Source organism: Oncorhynchus masou, chromosome 31, assembly GCF_036934945.1.
Source record: "Oncorhynchus masou masou isolate Uvic2021 chromosome 31, UVic_Omas_1.1, whole genome shotgun sequence".
Classification (NCBI taxonomy): Eukaryota; Metazoa; Chordata; class Actinopteri; order Salmoniformes; family Salmonidae; genus Oncorhynchus; species Oncorhynchus masou.
This window is the reverse complement of record NC_088242.1, coordinates 49,193,238-49,211,120: the sequence shown is the minus strand read 5'-3', so window position 1 is coordinate 49,211,120 and position 17,883 is coordinate 49,193,238. Positions and strand designations below refer to the sequence as shown.

The following is a 17,883-nucleotide window of genomic DNA, read 5'->3' as shown; positions in this document are numbered from 1 at the left end:
ATAAAGGGGGCATATAAGCAGACATTATTCGATGATGACATTTCTCTGAAACAGGCTACATGTGCACCACAAAGTCAGAACATTAGGGCTGAGTTATGAGGGAGAAATGGACCAAATTATTAGGGTGAGACACATGGGCTACTAACAGCTTACTATACAACATACACGTAGTATTACTTTCTTCGCTACAGTATACATATCTCCCTGGCATATTACGTCATTTATGCAGCAGCATAGAAGACATTTTGGACTCACCGTTGTGCTGTGCTCACTTGAGCAGGAAGGTGGCGCTGCGGCCCTTCTTGTGGGCAAATTTTGTCATGAAACTTTGTCATCAAAGTCTGACATTCTCGGGATTTATGATGCTTTCAAGACAAATGGAAACTGAAAAAAAGGCTGAATCATGACGTCAGTGATCTTCAGGTCAGAGCTCAAGAAAGAGGCCAGAGTTCCCGACTTGGAATTCCAAGTTGGATGACCGTTCAAAACGTATTAACCCAGTCAGAGCAAATTGTTTCAGAGTTCCCAGGTGTCTTGAACTCACTGAAGTCTGAGATTTCCCTGTTGAACATGGCAGAAGTCATGCTGGATTGACAGCATGGCCAATGTATTCAACCTTTTCTGCCCCATGGTGTTGCGTGTGAATGTTTATCCCTTTTAAGCTTGGAAAAGAGACCTTTGAACCCAGACTTGGACCACACCCCCTCTCCACCGAATAGCAGGCAGGGGAAGCAAAATAGTGATTGCTTTACAATGCTTGCAGTTAGCCTCTGATTCCTTCCAAACCACTCAATGTTGAATTTGCGATTTCCAACTTGTTGTGTAATCTTCATGTCCAATGGCCGGTGAGCACCGCTAAGTTTTATCTATAATTTCTCTGCATATGACAAGGATTGAAAGGGGATTTTCCAGTAGATTATCGATGTGATTCATGATTATAACTGCTTGTCTAGCTTGTTAGCTAAGATTGTGAAAGTATGACGATTACATGATCAGTCCAATCAAAGCTACGATAGATATAACATGATTTGACGTCATTTTATCTATGACCAATGAACTTGAGCCTTCTTGGATGGGCACTTCTAATGTAAATCTATGGCAGCACCCAAGGGGGCTTGAACTTTCGAGCTCTCCCTGTAGATTTTGGGGTGATGTAGTGTCCCCATGAGTGACAGAACACTGAGCCAATCACTGCGCAACTAGAGAATATTACCAACCCCTACGCTCTGTATTTTCCACTGGCTGCCCTTCCACCACAGAAAGCATTGAACTAGGCTGAAACACCTGCATTTTGGAGCTGCCTTACACAAGAAATCAAAAAAGAGACATGTTTGTATACGGCTTTATTAACTATATATGTTTTTTTGTTTTTTGTTTTTTTTGTTACTGTGTTTGTAATATGATATGTGACACGTGTTAATGCCAAAATAACATGCAAAACAGGCAACAATTTATTTAGTTTTTGCTAAACAAGTGGGGCTCAAAACAGGGTGGGGCTCTGTAATAATTTACAGAAAAAATAGAGTGAAAAACTCAATTTATACACTACCGGTCAAAAGTTTTTCTTTATTTTTACTATTTTCTACATTTCAGAATAATAGTGAAGATATAAAAACTATGAAATAACACATATGGAATTATGTAGTAACCAAAAAAGTGTTAAACAAATCAAAATATATTTTATATTTGGGATTCTTCAAATAGCCACCCTTTGCCTTGATGACAGCTTTGCACACTCTTGGCTTTTCAACCAGATCAATATTTGATTTGTTTAACACTTTTTTGTTTACTACATAATTCCATATGTGTTATTTAATAGTTTTGATGTCTTCACTATTGTTCTACAATGTATAAAATAGTCAAAATAAAGAAAAATCCTTGAATAAGTAGGTGATCTAAAACTTTTGACCGGTTGTGTAAATGACCAGCCTTTTTTGACAGTCAATACAGATGTAGGATCTTAGATTGAGCCAGTTTGCTACAGTAGGAAAATAATCCTGCAGCAACAGGAAATGGGAATTATGTGGATTTTAATTAGTATGCAATTTGTGGAGGGGTTGATACATTTTTCTTAAGGGCAAATCAAGTCTGACATTTTATAGTGGAAATTACAAATGCTAGAAACCTTTTTATACTTGAATATACTACAAGTTTGCCTTTTCTGCTGTGCAGGAACATTTCCATCATCAAAAAAGTGGCACAATTAAAATCCTACATCTGTACACAGCAGTATGGGGTTGGCATACACCTCTGTAGGTCTGAAAGCAAAGTAGTTGGGGGAAAAAGCACAAGTGTATGTGACAGGTTAGCATTGCATGTCTCAGTGGTTATGGTGCTTGAGAAATAAGTCTTAATGGCTGCTACTAGGAGGATAGGCAGAGGGCTGCTGCCAGAGGCCTATGATTAAACAATTGCAGATAAAACACAGACAAGAATAGAATGGAATAGATCAAGCCCAGTGGATCACTACTTAATTCAGTAGATATATGCTGGTCCTCTGTAGCTCAGTTGGTAGAGCATGGCTCTTGCAATGCCATGGTAGTGGGTTTGATTCTGGCTTTGGAAAAAAGTGTCTGCTAAATGGCATATCATTATATAATAGTATACAGTGCTTGGCTTGGGCAGGACCCCACCATAGCGGAGTACCGGCAGCTAATTCTTCTACTGCTTGAGCTCCTGTACCTCTTAAGCCTGTGTCACACGAATATATTTCTGGTGCAGATGCAAAATTATTTGTTCATCCAAATGTTTGGTAACAGCATCACTATAGACAAAATGCTGGCTGTACAATTTAGCTAGTTACCTAAACTGTTGCCTATTTGGACACCTACAAATAACTACAAATACCTAGGTGTCTGGTTAGTCTGTAAACTCTCCTTCCAGACTCACATTAGTATCTCCAATCCAAAATTAAATCTAGAATCGTCTAGAGTATTCAACCCCTTTTGCTATTTTGCAACAAAGCCTCCTTCACTCATGGCACTAAATATACCCTTGTAAAACTGACTATCCTACCGATCCTTGACTTTGGCGATGTCATTTACAAAATAGCCCCTAACACTCTACTCAGCAAACTGTTTGTAGTCTATCACAGTGCCATCCGTTTTATCACCAAAGCCCCATATACTACCCACCACTGCGACTTGTATGCTCTCGTTGGCTGGCCCTCACTACATATCCATTGCCAAACCCACTGGCTCCAGGTCATCTATAGGTATTCGCTAGGTAAACCCCGCCTTATCTCAGCTCACTGGTCACCATAGCAACACCCGTAGCACGCGCTACACAAGGTGTATTGCACTGGTCATCCCCAAAGCCAACACTTACTTTGGCCGCCTTTCCATCCAGTTCTCTGCTGCCAATGACTGGAACGAAATGCAAAAATCTCTGAAGCTGGAGTCTTATACAGTGCCTTGCGAAAGTATTCGGCCCCCTTGAACTTTGCGACCTTTTGCCACATTTCAGGCTACAAACATAAAGATATAAAACTGTATTTTTTGTGTGTAGAATCAACAACAAGTGGGACACAATCATGAAGTGGAACAACATTTATTGGATATTTCAAACTTTTTTAACAAATCAAAAACTGAAAAATTGGGCGTGCAAAATTATTCAGCCCCCTTAAGTTAATACTTTGTAGCACCACCTTTTGCTGTGATTACAGCTGTAAGTCCCTTGGGGTATGTCTCTATCAGTTTTGCACATCGAGAGACTGAATTTTTTTCCCATTCCTCCTTGCAAAACAGCTCGAGCTCAGTGAGGTTGGATGGAGAGCATTTGTGAACAGCAGTTTTCAGTTCTTTCCACAGATTCTCGATTGGATTCAGGTCTGGACTTTGACTTGGCCATTCTAACACCTGGATATGTTTATTTTTTAACCATTCCATTGTAGATTTTGCTTTATGTTTTGGATCATTGTCTTGTTGGAAGACAAATCTCCGTCCCAGTCTCAGGTCTTTTGCAGACTCCATCAGGTTTTCTTCCAGAATGATCCTGTATTTGGCTCCATCCATCTTCCCATCAATTTTAACCATCTTCCCTGTCCCTGCTGAAGAAAAGCAGGCCCAAACCATGATGCTGCCACCACATGTTTGACAGTGGGTATGGTGTGTTCAGGGTGATGAGCTGTGTTGCTTTTACGCCAAACATAACGTTTTGCATTGTTGCCAAAAAGTTCAATTTTGGTTTCATCTGACCAGAGCACCTTCTTCCACATGTTTGGTGTGTCTCCCAGGTGGCTTGTGGCAAACTTTAAACAACACTTTTTATGGATATCTTTAAGAAATGGCTTTCTTCTTGCCACTCTTCCATAAAGGCCAGATTTGTGCAATATACGACTGATTGTTGTCCTATGGACAGAGTCTCCCACCTTAGCTGTAGATCTCTGTAGTTCATCCAGAGTGATCATGGGCCTCTTGGCTGCATCTCTGATCAGTCTTCTCCTTGTATGAGCTGAAAGTTTAGAGGCACGGCCAGGTCTTGGTAGATTTGCAGTGGTCTGATACTCCTTCCATTTCAATATTATCGCTTGCACAGTGCTCCTTGGGATGTTTAAAGCTTGGGAAATATTTTTGTATCCAAATCCGGCTTTAAACTTCTTCACAACAGTATCTCGGACCTGCCTGGTGTGTTCCTTGTTCTTCATGATGCTCTCTGCGCTTTTAACGGACCTCTGAGACTATCACAGTGCAGGTGCATTTATACGGAGACTTGATTACACACAGGTGGATTGTATTTATCATCATTAGTCATTTAGGTCAACATTGGATCATTCAGAGATCCTCACTGAACTTCTGGAGAGAGTTTGCTGCACTGAAAGTAAAGGGGCTGAATAATTTTGCACGCCCAATTTTTCAGTTTTTGATTTGTTAAAAAAGTTTGAAATATCCAATAAATGTCGTTCCACTTCATGATTGTGTCCCACTTGTTGTTGATTCTTCACAAAAAAATAAAGTTTTATATCTTTATGTTTGAAGCCTGAAATGTGGCAAAAGGTCGTAAAGTTCAAGGGGGCCGAATACTTTCGCAAGGCACTGTATCTCCCTCTCTAATTTTAAGCATCAGCTGTCAGAGCCGCTTACTGAAAACTGTACCTGTACAAAGCCAATCTGTAAGTACCACACCCAACTACCTCATCACCATATTATTACATACCCTCTTGCTCTTTTTAACCACAGTATCTCTACTTGCACATCATCATCTGCACATCTATCACTCCAGTATTAATGCTAAATTGTAATTATTTTCTCCTCTATGGCCTATGTATTGCTTACCTCCCTACTCTTTTACATTTGCACACACTGTACATAGATCTTTCTATGTAAGCAGCTTGGTTTGAAGAAATCTGTGGGAGCAATTATTAGGAAATGGAAGACATACAAGACCACATATAATCTCCCTCGATCTGGGGCTCCACGCAAGATCTCACCCCGTGGGGTCAAAATGATCACAAGAACGGTGAGCAAAAATCCCAGAACAACACGGGGAGACCTAGTGAATGACCTGCAGAGAGCTGGGACCAAAGTAACAAAGCCTACCATCAGTAACACACTACGCCGCCAGGGACACAAATCCTGCAGTGCCAGACGTGTCCCCCTGCTTAAGCAGGTACATGTCCAGGCCCGTCTGAAGTTTGCTAGAGAGCATTTGGATGATCCAGAAGAAGATTGGGAGAATGTCTTATGGTCAGATGAAACCAAAATAGAACTTTTTGGTAAAAACTCAACTCGTCGTGTTTCGAGGACAATGAATGCTGAGTTGCATCCAAAGAACACCATACCCACTGTGGAGCATGGGGGTGGAAACATCATGCTTTGGGGCTGTTTTTCTGCGAAGGGACCAGGACGACTGATCCGTGTAAAGGTAAGAATGAATGGGGCCATGTATCGTGAGATTTTGAGTGAAAACCTCCTTCCATCAGCAAAGGCATTGAAGATGAAACGTGGCTGGGTCTTTCAGCATGACAACGATCCTAAACACACCACCCGGGCAATGAAGGAGTGGCATCGTGTGACGACCCTCCCACTCTGTCTGCCGTATTCTGTCTTTGTTCTTGTTTCCTTATTAGGATGCCGGTGGGCGGAGTTGGGGAGGGTCGTCAGCTACATGGGAAACACCTGGGCCAGGTGTGTCCCAGGATAAATAGACCTCTTCCACATTCATGGAGGAGACTCTCTCCATGCAGACACCTTTGTAGATTGTGTTGTGGTTCTTGGTGGCCTTTTGTTTGTTTGCATTGGCACCTTTCAACACCCTGCATTATCACATTCATGCATGCAAAACACTCACTTACACTACTGATTACTGATTACACACACCATTGTATATTTTCCTTAGTTGCTTTAGTTAATAAATATATATTTTGTTACTCCTTATCTCCACGTTGTCTCCCTTTGTTACGGGCTTTGAGCCGGTTCGTAACACATTGTAAGAAGCATTTCAAGGTCCTGGAGTGGCCTAGCCAGTCTCCAGATCTCACCCCCATAGAAAATCTTTGGAGGGAGTTGAAAGTCCATGTTGCCCAGCAACAGCCCCAAAACATCACTGCTCTAGAGGAGATCTGCATGGAGGAATGGGCCAAAATACCAGCAACAGTGTGTGAAAACCTTGTGAAGACTTACAGAAAACTTTGACCTCTGTCATTGCCAACAAAGTGTATATAACAAAGTATTGAGATAAACTTTTGTTATTAACCAAATACTTATTTTCCACCATAATTTGCAAATAAATTCATTAACAATCCTACAATGTGATTTTCTGGATTTTTTTTCTCATTTTGTCTGTCATAGTTGAAGTGTACCTATGATGAAAATTACAGGCCTCTCTCATCTTTTTAAGTGGGAGAACTTGCACAATTGGTGGCTGACTAAATACTTTTTTGCCCCACTGTATGTTATTGACTGTACATTTGTTTATGTGTAACTTTGTGTTTTTTTTTTCGCACTGCTTTGCTTTATCTTGGCCAGGTTGCAGTTGTAGATGAGAACTTGTTCTCAACTGGCCTACCTGGTTAAATAAAGGTGTTATAAAAGCTAGTTAGCTAGCTAGCTAGTGCAGTTCATGGTGGACAATTTCAATTGAAACTGGACAGAGAAAGGTGTCACCGGCCTAAACACTATACCCCATAATGTCAAAGTGTGTACAAATGAATTACAAATGAAAAGCTGAAATGTCTTGAGTCAATAAGTATTCAACCCCTTTGTTATGGCCAGCCTAAATAAGTTCAGGAGTAAACTCTGTGTGCAATAATAGTGTTTAACATGATTTTTGAATGACTACCTCATCTCTGTACCCGAAACATACAACTATATGTAAAGGTCCCGCCGTCGAGCTATTATTTCAAACACAGTTTCAACCACAACGATCAGGGAGTTTTTCCAATGCCTCGCAAAGAAGTGTTGGTAGATGGCTAAAAAAAAGCAGACATTGAATCAAATCAAATATATTTATATAGCCCTTCTTACATCAGCTGATATATCAAAGTGATGTACAGAAACCCAGCCTAAAACCCCAAACAGCAAGCAATGCAGGTGTAGAAGCACGGTGGCTAGGAAAAACTCCCTAGAAAGGCCAAAACCTAGGAGGAAACCTAGAGAGGAACCAGGCTATGAGGGGTGGCCAGTCCTCTTCTGGCTGGGCCGGGTGGAGATTACAACAGAACATGGCCAAGATGTTCAAATGTTCATAAATGACCAGCATGGTCAAATAATAATAATCACAGTAGTTATCGAGGGTGCACCAAGTCAGCACCTCAGGAGTAAATGTCAGTTGGCTTTTCATAGCCGATCATTAAGAGTATCTCCATCGCTCTTGCTCTCTCTAGAGAGTTGAAAACAGCAGGTCTGGACAGGTAGCACATCCGGTGAACAGGTCAGGATTCCATAGCCGCAGGCAGTACAGTTGAAACTGGAGCAGCAGCAAGGCCAGGTGGACTGGGGACAGCAAGGAGTCATCATGCCAGGTAGTCCTGAGGCATGGTCCTAGGGCTCAGGTCCTCCGAGAGAGAGAAAGAAAGAGAGAATTAGAGAGAGCATACATAAATTCACACAGGACACCGGATAAGACAGTGAGCGTGGTGAGGTTATTAATTACACTTTGCATGATGTATCAATACACCCAGTCACTACAGATACAGGCGTCCTTCCTAACTCAGTTGCCGGAGAGGAAGGAAACCACTCAGGGATTTCACCATGAGGCCAATGGTGACTTTAAAACAGTTAGTGGCTGTAATAGGAGAAAGCTGAGGATGGTTCAACAACATTGTAGTTACTCCACAATACTAACCTAAATGACAGAGTGAAATGACAGAGTGAAAAGAAGGAAGCCTGTACAGAATAAAAAAATATTACAAAACTTGCGTCCTCTTTGCAATAAGGCACTAAAGTAAAACTGCAAAAAATGTGGCAAAGAAAATAATTTCCTGAATACAAAGGGACAAAACCAACACATCACATCACCGAGTACCACTCTTCATATTTTCAAGCATGATGATGGCTGCATCATGTTATGGTTATGCTTGTCAAGTACTAAGGAGTTTTTTTGGTTGATAAAAATAAACGGAATTGAGCAAAGCACAGGCAAAATCCTTGGAGAGACTTTTTATTTCTCTATTTGGTTAGGTCAGGGTGTGATTTGGGTGGGCATTCTATGTTTTCTGTTTCTTTGTTTTTGGCCAGGTGCTGTTCCCAATCAGAGGCAGCTGTCTATCGTTGTCTCTGATTGGGGATCATACTTCGGCAGCCCTTTTTCCCACATTTAGCTTGTGGGATCTTGCTTTTGTTAGTTGCTGTATAGCCTGCAGAACTTTACGTTCGTTTTGTCTTTTGTTGTTTTTTTGTTGTTCATCCAAATAAAGAAAGATGTATGCTTACCACGCTGCGCCTTGGTCCGGTCATTCTTCCACTAATGACGGACGTAACTGGAAAACCTGGTTTAGTATGCTTTCCAACAGACACTGGGAGACAAATTCACCTTTCAGCAGGACATTAACCTAAAACACAAAGCCAAATATACATTGGAGTTGCTTACCAAGACAACATTGAGTGGCCTTTTCACACACGGGTTTCACCGTTTTTTGCAGAGGTACTGGGTAATTCTTCCTTCACCAGGTTCCTATTCCTCCAAGCAGGTCACGACATAAGCTCTTCCAGGGCATCGGACCCCTGCTCCGTGGCCTTGTTAGCTTGGCTGACCTTATGGCTTCCCTTTGTGACAGGTGTGGTGGTGGCATCCATAAGCTCAGTCTGTTACTGTAATTTAATTATGCCAATGTGCTTTCATTAATTGAAAACCCTTAATCTATTTTATGAGAATTTGTAAGATTCTTGTTTGCATAAAATAGATGGAGACCAGTCTTTTTAATAATAGGTAACAGAATTTATTTTCGGAGCGCGCTCGCACCTACCACGAGCAACAGTTTATATACAGATCATGATGTCATTTCATTGCTTTAACAGAATCCCCTCCTCTCGACCGGGACAAAGTGAGGTGAAAAGTTCATTCTAACTTACTAACACACTCCCAGGTAACTTTTGACCCCTCAACATTATCGATCACCACTGAGCTGACAGTTCTAATTGACAAAAAACCTAGGAATGCACTCACTGTCTTATCTACAAACCCCAGAGCTACGTTTCTGTAGGTTCAACCATAGGTTAACGACCTTATCCGTTTTCACAGTCCACAACCCATTTGTTTCTTCCTAGTTGAAATGGTGTTCATTAACTTTAATTACTCCTTGTCCGTGTCTCACAATCCCACCTTATGAACTCATATTGTTGATCATATATAATAAAACAGAGTATAAGTTTACTTAGTTACAATTCTATTTAAAATGGGGATATTGTTTACTCATTTATTCATAATAATTCTAACAGTGTTTCACCAGCTTTCCCTGATCCAGAGGGATGTGGTTTGCGCCAATGGATGGGCCATGGCACAGGTGGTTACCTCGCGGCACCATCTCTGGCTGGCCCAATCCCGTCTGCCAGCTGCTCTCCAGAGCACATTTGCCACTCTCCCCATCACCCTACTGCTGATGTTTGGCCCAGGGGTTGCTGACGTTCTGGAGCAGACCAACAAGGTTCGTAGGGACCGGAAGACCCTGAGACGGTTCATGACGCCTCCTCAAGGCTTCGGTCCAAGGCAGACGGACAGTCACCACCCACCTGCACCTGAATGACGGTGGGGTCCCTCTCCTGCCCCATCGTGTCATGTTAAGGGACGAAAGCGCGGAGGGGCACAGCGTGCGGTGGAGCAACAACCTGTCAACCATCACCGCCATAGGAACGTGCATGAGGGACCCAGGTGCTCGGGGCACCAGAGGAGAGGTAGGCCCTGGCAGGACCCTTGAGACACCCTTCCCTGGCCTCGGCCGCTTCTCCCGATCTCAAAATGGCAAAGTGGGAGGAGGGTGTGGAGTCCCCCTGGGTGTTGTCCACAATGCTCGAGGGGTACCGACTCCAGTTCCGGTGCTGGCCCCCGTCCTTTAGGGGTCTTCGTGTCACCACGCTGGCCCCCTGAAGCAAACCCTGCAGCTGGATATCTCCTCACTCCTGGACAAGGGTGCCATTGGCAGGATCGAGACATCAGAATGGCTTGGTGGGTTCTACTCCACTTATTTTGTTGACCCAAAAAGAGACAGAGGGTTTCGACTGATTCTGGACCTCCACAACCTCAATGGGTACTTGAAGGTACTGAGGTTCCACATGCTGTCCCCAGCCCGTGTGTTGAAGGCCGTGTCTAGGGACCAGTGGTTTGTGAACCTGGACCTGAGGGATGCATACTTCCATGTTCCTGTTCACCCAGCTCATTGGCAAGACTTCCGATTAGCTTCGAAGGGACAGCTAACGAATTCATGGTTCTTCCATTCGGCCTCTCCTTGGCACCCCACACTTTCACAAAGTGCATGGACTCTGTCCTGGCACCTCTCACGTCCCGAGGATTGTTGATCCTCAATTACCTGGACAATTGGCTGATTTGTGCCCCGACCAGGACCGAGGTCCTATCAGACAGAGACATGCTCCTTACCCACATCGGCGGGCTGGGTATTACTGTAAACGACAAGAAGAGTTGTCTGACGCCCACCTAGAGGGTGGCCTTCATTGACATGGAACAAGACTCAGTCTTCATGAGAGCACGCCTGCCCACCAGAAGGGTTCAGGCGATCCTATCTTGCCTCGATAGCTTTCGGGAGGTGTGGGTCGTATCCGCTCTAACCTGCCAACGCCTGTTGTGCTTGCTGACGGCAGCCTCGTTGCTGATTCCCCTGCTTTATCTCCGGGCTCTTCAACGGTGGTTCAACTCCCACTGGCTGCACCCGAAGTGCCACCGTCAACTGCGAGTGACCGCACAGTGCCTCAGGGCATTATTGAGGTGGCGCTGTTGCTCCTTTTTCTTAGGTGGGGTGGAGATGCAGAGGATGTGCAGCCTGGAGCTGGTCAGCACAGACGCCTCCCAGATCGGCTGACCAAGGGCAGGTCGGCCAGCGGCTGTTGGCCACCCCCTTGTTGCGGCAGGCACATCAATACACTAGAGCTAAGAGCTGTACTGCTGGCCCTGCGGTCTTTCCTTCCACATCTGAAGGGAAGACACGTCCTGGTGAGATTACGGAAAACACCACAGTGGGGGCTTACATCAACCATCAGGGTGGACTGAGGTCCCATCTCCTCCATCTTATGGCACGGGAGCTCCTTCTCTGGGCTCAGGGACGTCTAGAGTCTCTGTGCGGAGGGCACATCCTGAATGTGGCAGCGGATATGCTCTCGAGGGAGAGCCTGCTCGCCTCGGACTGGAGCCTACATCCCCAGGTGGTGCAGCACCTGTGGGACAAGTTCGGGAGGGTGCAGGTGGACCTGTTTTCCTCCCCGGACAATACACACTGCCCCATGTGGTACTCCATGTTGGAGCCACCAGGGCCTCTGGGCTTGGATGTTCTGGCTCACGATGGTGAGCATTCCACCCTTTTCCCCTGACCCAGGCTGTGCTGGACAGGACCAGGATGGCGGAGCATCGTCTCCTGCTGGTGGCCCCATACTGACCCAGACAACCCTGGTTTAGCCTTCTCCTGTCCCTGTTGTCTGGGACACCTTAGCATCTGCGAAATGAGACCCGACATGCTGTCTTAGGCCGGGGGAACTCTGTGGCATCCGAAACCGCACCGCTTCAGTCTGTGGACTTGGCTGCTGAACGGCACCAATGGTCCATGTTAGGACTAAAGCAGGGTGTAATGTACACCATGCAGAGTGCAAGGGCATCGGCTACAACCGTGGCATACCAGTTGCACTGGCGGTTGTTTTGCTCTTGGTGCGCTGGTATTGAGGTTGTGCCCGAGTCATGCGGGGTGCAGTATGTCCTCCTTTGTCTGCTATGGTGAGAGAGTCCTGGGGACTGGGTTATCAAAGCAGAGGCTCTCTTACTGGATCGTGGACACAATTACGACAGCATACCGCCTGGCTGGCAGGCCAGTCCTGGGATCTGTGGTAGAACATGTGGCTGCATCCTGGGCTATTCTGAGAGGAATGCCCCTTGCTGATATCTGTGCTGTGGCCAATTGGGCTTCCTCTTGTACCTTTGCTAGGTACTATCGGGTAAATGTGGCACCTCCCTCTGTGGTTGGTTCAACGGTTCTGGGCGTTGTCTCCACTCCACCTCCATTTACAAATCTGTAAATTCTCACCTTGGATGTATCCCTCCGCCGCGGAGTGATATCAATATATTGGAGTAATCCAAATAGCTCACATAACGTGGTTACATATATAACCTTAGTTGTTTACCTAGCTAAGGTCATTGTTCATCTAGCTATATGTCTTAAGCTAAAGTGTACAGTTAGCTAGCTAGCTAATGTTAGCTGGCTGGCTCCCTAGCGGACATTATTATTTGTTTCCCAGAGCTGTTTGCTTTTCTAGTTAGAGCCTAATGTTAGGCAATGTTGGCACTTTGTTCATTGTTGTTAATTTAGCTAATGTTAGCTGGTTGGCTCATTAGCTAATGTTACGTGACGTGTGTACAACACCCGTTGAATATGGCCGGTGTCAGTAAACGTCTACATAAAAGTGTAATGAAATTGTTGCCAGCAGAGCTGGTTAGGCTGTTTTCATGTTATCCAGAGGTAAACAAATGATTAGCCAGAGCGTCAAGTGTTTGCTCCGAGAGCGAAAAGAGATGGGTGTTTAAGAGGGTGTGAACGATGCTGAATGGGTGTAGACAAAGAAGAGTTCTTCACTAGATACCAAAACATTCAAAGGCGATTTTCTCAAAAGTGAGTTTACAAGTTGATCAATTTTCAAAGCAGAATTACTTTCCAATTGTTCTTCAAATGCAGTATACGATATACCATTTTGTAGCTCTGAGTTTCTACTTTTATCCAATGTAAAAAAACACAATTTCACATTTTGCTACATAAGCCCGAATCCAGGTGGTGAGTCACATACTGTATGGTACAATCCCGGAGTGCAAAGCTCTTTCAGACTCACGGCTGTAATCAGTTCCAAAGTTGATTCTAACTAGCTGGCCTGGTGTATCGTTGCCCATGAAAGGAAGTTAGGCTAGCGAGCAAGTATTTTATGCCAGGTTGTCTAGGACAACAAAAACTAAAAGCGTGTACTGTATCAGTCACAATCCATTTAGGCAACGTGAAAGAGGAGGATGGTATTGACATTTCTCTACAAATAGGGTGAGTCAACGTGTTTTTTCTACTTGCACGCATGTACGCACACACACAAACACACAGAACTCAATACCATGGAGAGCCACATCATTCTTTAATTAGATTACTTTGATTGGACTAACTAGTTTTTGGTATTTATTTATTTAGTCCGTGTTTCAGACTAAGCATATGCGATTAGATGATGTTGAAATGGTGCTTGAATAGTGGAGGCAGCTCCTGTTTTCTTTAGAACCAACTCTCTGTGGTAGAGGTCGACCGATTATGATTTTTCAACGCTGATACCGATACCGATTATTGGAGGACCAAAAAAAAGCGGATACCGATTAATCTGACGATTTTTTTAAATGTATTTATTTGTAATAATGTCAATTACAACAATACTGAATTAACACTTTTAACTTAATATAATACATCAATAAAAATCTATTTAGCCTCAAATAAATAATGAAACATGTTCAATTTGGTTTAAATAATGCAAAAACAAAGTGTTGAAGAAGTAAAAGTGCAATATGTGCCATGTAAAAAAGCTAACGTTTAAGTTCCTTGCTCAGAACATGAGAGCATATGAAAGCTGGTGGTTCCTTTTAACATGAGACTTGAATTTTCCAAGGTAAGAAGTTTTAGGTTGTAGTTAATATAGTATTTATAGGACTGTTTCTCTCAATACCATTTGTATGTCATATACCTTTGACTATTGGATGTTCTTATAGGCACTTTAGTATTGCCAGTGTAACAGTATAGCTTCCGTCCCTCTCCTCGCCCATACCTGGGCTCGAACCAGGAACACATCGACAACAGCCACCCTCGAAGCAAAATCTGCGGCCCTTGTAGAGCAAGGGGAACAACTACTCCAAGTCTCAGAGCGAGTGACATTTGAAACACTATTAGCGCGCACCCCGGTTACACCAGCCTAGTCTCAGGAGTTTATAGGCTTGAAGTCATAAACTGCTCAATGCTTGAAGCACAGCGAAGAGCTGCTGGCAAAATGCACAAAAATGCTGTTTGAATGAATGCTTACGAGCCTGCTGCCGCCTACCACCGCTCAGTCAGACTGCTCTATCAAATATCAAATCATAGACTTTATTATAACATAATAACACACAGAAATACGAGCCTTTGGTCATTAATATGGTCGAATCCGGAAACTATCATTTCGAAAACAAAACGTTTATTATTTCAGTGAAATACGGAACCGTTCCGTATTTTATCTAACGGGTGGCATCCCTAAGTCTAAATATTGCTGTTACATTGTACAACCTGTCTTGGTAATTTCCTGTATTACTAAACATTGAGAGAGCAAACCACACACAAGTCAGAGTTATATTATAAAGTCCATCTTTTAATTATATATGAGCTTCACTATAGCCCTGTGACTCTCAGATCAATTCAGTGTCTAGAAATGAATTCTCTGAGAGTGCTTACAAAACAATTCTTAGTATCATTTATAGCCAAGACACACTCATCTCAACTCACATGACAAAACACAGATCTCAGGAACAGTTCACAAAGAAACTTTTACTTGAAAGAGGAGTATCCCATAGCCAGATAGCTTTGGCTATAAATTTTCGTTCAGTTTGGTCTCCTAAACAAAGTTCTTATCTCATTCTTGGTACAACATAGTACCAAACCATTACCTTATCCAATGGCATATATCAATTGTCAATTTTAGATACGCCCATCTCAAATACACCCCCTCCTGGACAAGCTCACCGAGACAGTGAGCCTCTTAGGTTATATACTAGATCAAGATAAGGGCAACCTCAGAGGGGACATACAATAGTTACAGACACATTCCCATAAGAAGACAAGCCTCCATTCTGTCCTATCCCCTTCTGATATTCTTCATAGCATCACATGGTTTAACAGATATATTGACATATGAAGACAAGCCTGACCTCTCCCCTCTCTGGGCCCCTAGTGACTAAGCCCTCGGAGAAGTGAGGAAAATGCAACTGCCAACAGTATTATCCAAAAGAAAACATCCTAATGAGAAATATCTCACATAAGCATTATTATGTAAATTAAACATGTTATTTATCAATGTTAACTAACTAATTCTGATTCTGCTACCACAAACCTTCAATGTTATGTCATAATTACGTAAAATTCTGGCAAACTAGTTCGCAGCGAGCCAGGCGGCCCAAACTGTAGCATATACCCTGACTCTGCGTGCAATGAACACAAGAGAAGTGTCACAATTTCACCTGGTTAATATTGCGTGCTAACCTGGATTTCTTTTAGCTAAATATGCAGGTTTAAAAATATATACTTCTTTGTATTGATTTTAAGAAAGGCATTGGTGTTTATGGTTAGGTACAATCGTGCAACGACTGTGCTTTTTTTGCAAATGCGCTTTTGTTAAATCATCCCCCGTTTGGCGAAGTTGGCTGTCTTTGTTAGGAAGAAATAGTCTTCACACAGTTCACGACCCAGGCATCCCAAACTGCTGCATATACCCTGACTCTGTTGCAAGAGAAGTGACACAATTTACCTAATTAAAAGAAATTCATGTTAGCAGGAAATATTAACTAAATATGCAGGTTTAAAAATATATACTTGTGTATTGATTTTAAGAAAGGCATTGATGTATGGTTAGGGTACACGTTGGAGCAACGACAGTACTTTTTCACAAATGCGCACTGCATCGATTATATGCAATGCAGGGCATGCTAGATAAACTAGTAATATCATCAACGATGTGTAGTTAACTAGTGATTATAATTGATTGATTGTTTTTTTATAAGATAAGTTTAATGCTAGTTAGCAACTTACCTTGGCTTCTTACTGCATTCGCGTAACAAGCAGGCTCCTCGTGGAGTACAATGAGAGGCAGGTGGTTAGAGCGTTGGACTAGTTAACTGTAAGGTTGCAAGATTGAATCCCCGAGCTGACATGGTAAAAATCTGTCGTTCTGCCCCTGAACAAGGCAGTTAACCCACCGTTCCTAGGCTGCCATTGAAAATAAGAATGTGTTCTTAATTAACTGACTTGCCTAGTTAAAAAAGGTGTATAAAAGTGTTTTTTGTCCAAACCGGTGTCCAAAAACCGATTTCCGATTGTTATGTTTCTGCCACTGTGTCTTCTTATGTCTTGGCCTTAGGCCTATACAATTGAAGTCCGAAGTTTATATACACCTAGGTTGGAGTCATTAAAACTAATTTTTCAACCACTCCACAGATTTCTTGTTAACAAACTATAGTTTTGGCAAGTCGGTTAGGACATCTACTTTGTGCAGGGGCAAGTAATTTTTCCAACAATTGTTTACAGACAGATTATTTCACTTATAATTCACCGTATCACAATACCAGTGGGTCTGAAGTTGACATACACTAAGTTGACTGTACCTTTAAACAGCTTGTAAAATTCCAGAAAATTATGTTCTCATTTAAAGTAACTATCCAGTGTTTCCAGATTTCTATGAAATTTGACCTATAATGAATTACAATATGAGGGAAATGTTTTTTCTTCCATAAAATGTGAATTAAGTGTTATTAAAATACAGCTTTTCTGTGTTTGTCAGACATGTGTATAGGTGGCAGGGAAGTCAGGTGCAGGAGAGTCAAACAGAGTGTAAAATGGAGTCTTTTAATAATGTCCTAGTAACATGCTCCATAACACTAAACAGAAAAAGGAACATAAACAAATATGGGTACGAAGACCCGTCGCGCACCTATGCAACAAAAACACTACACTGACAATAAACAATCTCTGACAAAGACATGGGGGGAACCAGAGGGTTAAATACACAACAGGTAATGAATGGGATTGAAAACAGGTGTGTGGGAAGACAAGACAAAACCAATGGAAAATGAAAGATGGATCAATGATGGCTAGAAGACAGGTGACGTCGAACGCAGAGCACTGCCCGAACAAGGAGAGAAGGACAGAAGTCGTGACAGCACCCCCCCCCCCGACGCGCGGCTCCAGCTGCGCGTCGACACCGGCCTCGGGGACGACACGGAGGGCGAGGTGCAGGGCGATCCGGATGGAGACGGTGGAATTCTGATAACATGGAAGGATCTAACACGTCCTCCACCGGAACCCAGCATCTCTCCTCCGGCCCGTAACCCTCCCAGTCCACGAGGTACTGAAGGCCCCTCGCCCGACGTCTCAAATCCAAAATGGATCGAACAGAGTACGCTGGGACCCCCTCGATGTCTAGAGGAGGCGGAGGAACATCACGCACTTTAGCCTCCTGGAATGGGCCAGCCACCACC

General features: G+C 43.2%; 1 protein-coding gene across 1 annotated transcript in view; it reads left to right on the top strand.

The window, feature by feature from the left end:
- LOC135524053 (endoplasmin-like) overlaps positions 1-17,883 on the top strand; it is a 78,822-nt gene that overhangs the window by 39,441 nt on the left and 21,498 nt on the right. The gene's annotated exons all lie outside the window — the stretch shown is intronic.